Source organism: Palaemon carinicauda, chromosome 25 (assembly GCF_036898095.1).
Source record: "Palaemon carinicauda isolate YSFRI2023 chromosome 25, ASM3689809v2, whole genome shotgun sequence".
NCBI classification, from domain to species: Eukaryota; Metazoa; Arthropoda; class Malacostraca; order Decapoda; family Palaemonidae; genus Palaemon; species Palaemon carinicauda.
In genome coordinates this window covers 60950886-60958385 of record NC_090749.1, presented here as the reverse complement: position 1 = coordinate 60958385, position 7500 = coordinate 60950886, and positions in this window count along the sequence as shown.

The following is a 7500-nucleotide window of genomic DNA, read 5'->3' as shown; positions in this document are numbered from 1 at the left end:
AGAGGGGTGACTCAAGTAAAGTGATATCTTAGGTGATTTAGAGTCTGCAGCACCCAAGTGTAAGTCATGAGAAATGTCAACACAAAAGCTTCGGATAAAGATTCAATGTTATGCTCATTTGATATTCATGGCTTTATTTATTCAGCGTAAATTATATCATATCGTATTTTTCGCTTTGATTTGGAATTGTATTTCTGAATAATCGTCACAGGAGTCACATTGTACTTTCTTGCGTAGATTTGTTTCAATGGTCTTTTCAATGCTCAGAAAAAATGAGAGACAGAGAGAGAGAGAGAGAGAGAGATCTCACCTGTATAATAAAGAAATGGCCAAGTGTCTATATATATATATATATATATATATATATATATATATATATATATATATATATATATATATATATATATATATATATATATATATATATATATATATATATATATATATATATATATATATATATATATATATTGACAAAAGTATGCCTACGCAGTCTCTCCACGTCTTTCGGAAAGGGGGAGAGGGTGTAGTCATACCTCTGACAGGTGTTTATTTTTGACGGGTCGCGTATGCTTGTATCCTATAAGTTCTTGCTTTTCATTCTTTAAAATCTTTGTATTATCCCAAGGCCAACTGCACATCAGAGAAATTTCCTTTCAATTTCTTTTGCTCTTCACAGTCTTCAGAGAGAGAGAGAGAGAGAGAGAGAGAGAGAGAGAGATGCCTTGAACAACATCAAATAACATTGTTCATTTCTCTGGAAGACTTTTACGATCAACGCAATCTATTTTGGTGGGGGGAAAGAGATGACACCAGCGCCATATTATACGGCGAGAGAACGAACTAATCTTAGAGTAATATAAGGCGGTATTTGTACACCATTGCTTTCCAGAGTAAGTGCTCCTATGTTACTTGCGTTGTTATTGCGTTGGTTTGGGTTGTTGACCATTCTGTGTCTGTACCTTGGTTGAACAATTTGGTGGGTGGTCCAATAGTTGGTTGAGTGAGAAATCCATCAATTATAAGGGGATAAGATATATATTTTAATTGAATCTGAATTGTCGTTCATTTCTCATATTAGTCATTGCTCATATCCAGATGAAATTTAATACTGAATAAAGGCTAATCTTATCTAATAAAAGGATATGTGAGTACAGTTGGATATAAGAATTCCTGGTACAACTCGTTCTGAGGTAGTGCACCTTATCACACCCTTACTGCGCTGCAAATTCCTGTATGTAGCCCTAACCAACACCTCTGCCATCTCTCACCACATTATTTGTTTTGTTACTCGCCTTATAGTAAGGGTGTGACAGGATACACTTTCTCAGAGAGAGGGTAATCAGAAATTTCAGCCTTCAACTGTACTCTAGTATTCTTTAGCTCAAGTATTCTAAGATACGACTCGATAAAGCGATCATAAATCAGTAAGTAGGGATTCCATTGGTATTTTATTGGCTTAGGGGAGAGCTGAGTCCCTTCATCAGGTACAATTGGTATCATATTGTTCCTTTCATCCATCTTTTAGTAATATCATTGGATTACTTTGTAGACAGCATCCCAATAACCATTTCGTATTCGGGTGAAAGTACGTCATTTGCTATTTATTCTTTCTATTGATCAAATGAATTGGTAATCCAATGGGTGTGTGGATTGATAGGCTCTCTATTTATGTTTTCTAGAAATTGTCTTGATTGTGGTTGGTTCTGAATAGTTCTGATTGCTTTAGTAAATCATATCTTGTGATCTTCCTTCTCCTCTCACTTTTTTATCTTTCTTTTTAAGTTGCCTAAACTAACATGAAAAGAAAAATAAGGAATAAGATGATATAAACGAACAATGGAATATGAGTAATTGACTGATTGGGTATACCTTATCGTGGTGAAAGGATTTTTGTATCGCCACGATCAGCAAAGCTGTACTAGCCATGGCCTCTCGTACTAGGTTGATTTGCTTTGAGCGATTAGACATAAGTCTTCCACCATCATCAATATGCAGTGGAAACTGGTCAAACCTCATTCACGGATAAGGAGGTGCCTGAGACCTTTGTCCTGCAGTGAACTAGAAACGGCTGTATTTGTTGATATTGCTGTTGTTGTTGTTGTTGTTGTTGTGCCCTTTTTCATATGTTGACCGTTAACGAATCTACTGTATAATAATAATAATAATAATAATAATAATAATAATAATAATAATAATAATAATAATAATAATAATAATAATAATAATAATCAGAATCGCGATCTTGATTCGGATCACCTCCAAAATCTAAATGGTTCTTCCGGAGCATAATATTTATCCAGTTTTAAAATTTATTGAAAATTTTATAAAATAAATAAACGAAGATCATTTTATAAACCTCGTTAGCAAAGGTAATAAGATATAATTTTTTTTTTAATAAAAGTAATTGACTGTGATTAACAACATAAAATCATATTAATTTCGAAGTAGAAACGAGTTAAGAAAAGGATTATGAAAAAATAATTGAGAAATCAGCAGAAGTAATTATGAAGTGAGACGGAAGACCCAATAGATATTAAGAAGCATGTTTAAGAAAAGCGATTGAGAAGGAGGAAGAAGGATCTTAAAGGTAAGGAGATCTTGTTAACTTCCTGCCACCACTTCTTTAGATCTCTTTGAAAGCCAAAAGTCTCGTTAGAAAGAGATTTTTCTTGACCCCACTCTATAGCCAACAATGCCAGGAGGAGAAGGAGCTGGTTTTTTGGCTTATTCATAGAAAGTGGTTAAAGTTCCCTTCAAAGGAAGACCCTTTAATTTTTTTTATTTACTTAAGGGATATTTTACGTTTGATCTTCCTTCTTTTGGGAGACCGAGTTATAGTATTTACTTAACTAAATGCTCATGTACATACCGTGTATATATATATATATATATATATATATATATATATATATATATATATATATATATATATATATATATATATATATATATATATATATATATAAATTAGGAACTATAATATCTAATACAGGAGTTTTGGAATAGGAGTTTAATGAAAGATTGAAAAAGTCAAATCAGACAGATATTAAATTAAGTAAAATTTAGAAATCGAATCGCTTGAAATTACATATAAATATCAGGCTATATATCAGTCTAGTGTGATCGGTATTACTCTATTCATGGTATGACAATGAAACAGTCTCCAATAGATTCAGAAGATTTAAGAACAAAGCCGTCAGAGGGATATTGCCAGTTAAATGGTAGGAGAGGATTTAAAATGAAACTATAAGAGAGATTACTAATGTGCCATATGTAAATGAGATCATGGTGAGGGGTGGATGGAGTTGATTTGGGCATGCTCTTCGCACTACCCAAGAGATTAGTTTACCAAACGTTCAGCTGGGCTAGAAGAATTGGAAGACCTAGGCCCACGTAGTAGGAGATGAAGATGATGATGATAATGATATATACATACATACATACATACACACACACACACACACACACACACACATATATATATATATATATATATATATATATATATATATATATATATATATATATATAGAACAACAAATGTAGCCGTTTTTAGTCCACAACAGGTCAAAGGCCTCAGGTAAGCCCTTATTCATGGCTGTGCATTGAATAGCTTTTATCTCCTCGCTGGACATTACGGATTGGTGATGGTGGGAGATTTACGTCTGATCGCTCATAGCAAACCAACCTAGTACGAGTGGCCCTGACCAGTAAGCCTATGTTGATCATGGTAATACACAAACCCTTTCATCACGTTAAAGTATCTCTATTCAGAAAGGGTGTATATATATATATATATATATATATATATATATATATATATATATATATATATATATATATATATATATATATATATATATATATATATATAACATTATTTCCAGTTTCCATATCATCAAGAACATATGAAGCATCATTTGCTTTAATTCTCATTCTGTTATAGCTTCACATTTACTGGTAAATAATTCCTTAAATGCAACGGAATGCAAAAAAAAAAGAAAAAAAAGAAAAAAAAAACTAATATTTCCTTGTTTAATTGTTTTCTCATAATTCCACTCCGTTATTACACCACTTTTCATTAATGTTTCTCTGCTTATTCACCCTTTTTACTTTTTAAAACTTCTCTTCACATTTTCTCCATTTCCATTTCATTTCAGTATCCTGTTTTATTTCCAATTTCCATTAATTTACTTTCATGATTTCATTTATTACTAAATCGGGAGAACTATTCACTTATTCGTTTTATTTCTTGTTTTTGATTCATCTTGAAGATTTTCCTTCATTTGTATAAGTGTCAGCTCCTGTATTTACTTCTCTCTGTCGCCTTCCTAATATGCATATTTCGAAAGTCCATTTCCTCTTATTAGCATACGTTCCCTCTCTGTATCTGTCTTGTATCCATTTCTTATAATCTTTCCATCCTTTAATGTTTTCATCCTTGCAATTTATTTCGTGTTAAGTGAAAATATTGCAATAAGAAGCGCGTTTTAGAGATTATACTTTTATTGGGTTAATTCAAATCTACTTTAATTTTCATATTTGTATTCAAGTTTTGATTGCAAAAGTAATTTGTATTTTGGAAAGCCAACTGGAAAAGTGAAGAAATGTGACATTTCAATTAGCAATATACGGCCCCTATACAGAACGTTTCATAGAGCTCGCCTCTGTTTGGTAAACAGTATTAATATTGCTTCTCAAGGGCTGAGAAGTTCTTGGAAACTATTTTCAAAGGGTTAGCAGTTATTATGTGCAGGGAAAGAAAAATTGGTCCGTAATCAGAGAGGTTTCTAATAAAGAACTATCTGGCCAGTCATAAGACCCAAAAACTCTCTAGTAGTATTATCTTAGTTTTTGTTTTTTTTCGAGGTGATTGGTGGATGTGGAAGATAGCTTCTAGAAGGGTGACCAGATTGGAAAGTTTGTTTCTATAAGGGTTAACTAACATATGTTTTCACCTCCATATGCCTTGGTAAACAGTTATAGTACATTGTTTATCGAGAGGATAGGTAAATCAGAGATAACAGCTGAATCGGTATGAAAATCCTAAATATTGCTTCTAAAGTGGTAAGTATACCTGAAATATTGCGTTTAAAGCCTAAGCAGATCTGAAAGACTGATTCTCAAGGGGCACAGACCTGAAAAAAATCTTCTCAATGGCCAAGCAGGTCTGAAAAGCTGAATCTTAAGGGGCTTAGACCTAGGACATTGCTTCTGAATGGGCAAACAGATCTTAAAGATTGCTTCCTAGGAAATGTCCAGATCTGAAAACCTGCTTTTCAGTCCGTTAACAGTTATGAATGATAGCTTCTGAGGAAAAAATCATATCCAAAAGATTGTTTCTCAAAGGGTAAGCATACTGTATCTTACAGATTGATCATCAAGGGATAATAAAACCTGAGAGATTTCCTTCAGTAGATGAGCAGACCTGGAAGTACCTATACAAGGATAAGTAGATCTTAGATATTGGTTCTTTAGGGGACCGACGAATTTCAATTTTTGAAAGTTGGTATGTCAAAACACCATAGCCGACGGTCCCCTTAAGAAATGCTTCAGAGTGTTAAAAGGAAAATATCCAGTAAACAGCGATAAAGAAAATATTACGAATTGCTAAGGCCCGAGATGCTGCATCTAAAGACCTGACACAAATAGGGCAAATAAAAGATGGCAATGGTATAGTTCTAGCAGAAGAGAATGAAATTAAAAGGTGGGAAACTTATTTTGAATGACTATTGAAATAGGAGAACTCAAGAACAGTATTTGAAGATGGACTCCCAAACGAGACAGTTACCATAGGAGTGACTAGAAGAGAAGTAGAACAAGCAGTATAGAAGATGAAAAATAGTAAAGGTGCAGGACCGGATAATACACCAGTAGAGGTATGGAAGAGTCTTGGAGAGGAAGGCATTGATATCTTGTGGGACCTGACGCAGAAGATCTTCAATCTGGTAAAGATGCCAGAGGAATGGAGAATAAGCCTAATCATTCCCATCTATAAGGGGAAGGGAGACATCCAGGAAAGTGGCAGCTACAGAGGCATAAAGCTGATAAGCGAGAAGAGGGACTGTAGAAGCAATATTTGCTTTGAGGCAGACAATAGAAAAACATCAGGAAAAACAGAAAGGATTACACATGGTCTTTATTGACATGGATAAGGCATACGATCGAGTACCACGTTAGGAGCTGTGGAGATGTATGAGAGAAAAGGGAGTACCTGAGAAATACGTAAGAATCACCCAAGATATGTATGAAAGGGCAGAGGCAAATGGTAAGAGCAGTATAGGCCTAACAGAAAGTTTCCCAGTAAAAGTGGGATTACATCAGGGGTCTGCGTTGAGCCCTTACCTATTTGATCTGGTCATGGATGTAGTAACACAAGCTATTAAAGACTAGTCTCCTTGGTATATGCTTTTTGCTGATGATGTTATACTGTATAGCACTAGGCAAGAGGTAGTAGAAGAGAAACTGGAGGAGTGGAGAAGAGAAATGAAAAATAGAGGATTGAAGATCAGCAGGAAAAAGACAGAGTATTTGAGATTGAAAAATGGCGAGAATGGGGAAGTTGGTTTACGAGGTGAGAGATTGAAAAGAGTTGAAAACTTCAGGTATTTAGGATCAACAGTTGCAGAGGATGGTGATCTGGGTGCAGAAATAAACCACATAATACAAGCAGGATGGAAGAATTGGATAAAAGTGTGTGGAGTACTATATGACAGGAAAATAAGGGTTAAGTTGAAAGGTAAAGTACACAGGACAGTTGTGAGACCGGCAATGATGTATGGAGCGGAGACATGGGCAATAAAGAAGACAGAAGATAAGAAGATGGATGTGTGGGGTGACAGGAAGAAATAAGATACGGAATGAGGTAATTAGGGGTACCACAGGAGTTAGAAAAATATCAGATAAGATCCAAGAGAGTAGACTTAGGTGGTATGGTCATGTCATGAGAAGAGATGAACAGCATATTGGGAGGAGAGAGATGGAAATGGAGGTACAGGGAACGAGAAGGAGAGGGAGACCAAAGCGAAGGTGGGTGGACTGTTTCCAGGATGACCTTCGATCTAATGGATTAACTGGTGATGAGGTGTAAGAGAGAGGTAAATGGAGAAAGCTGACCAGAAACATCAACCCCACATAGGAGTGGGAAAAGATGCAGACCAAAAAGAAGTTGGGTTTATCGATTCCACTTGATAACAAAAAACTTCCCACCCCCCCAAAAAAGAAAAAAAAATCAGAAGGTACACCCCTTGCAAAACCATCCCTCAGATATGCCTATTCTAAATTGATGCAGAAAAGCAGTGGATGATTAGTAAATATGAATATGGGTCTTAGCGTCTAAATTTCCAAGTATCTGGAGTAAACAATGGATTTCTTCTGACCCCCTTTCATGCCTTCTTTTCCAAAGTTAAGTGATTCAGTGTCTGATTCAGTACTGCTACTGTTTACTCATGGTATTCTATTCCTGTATAATTTTTCCGCTGACTCTCTGAACAGCCT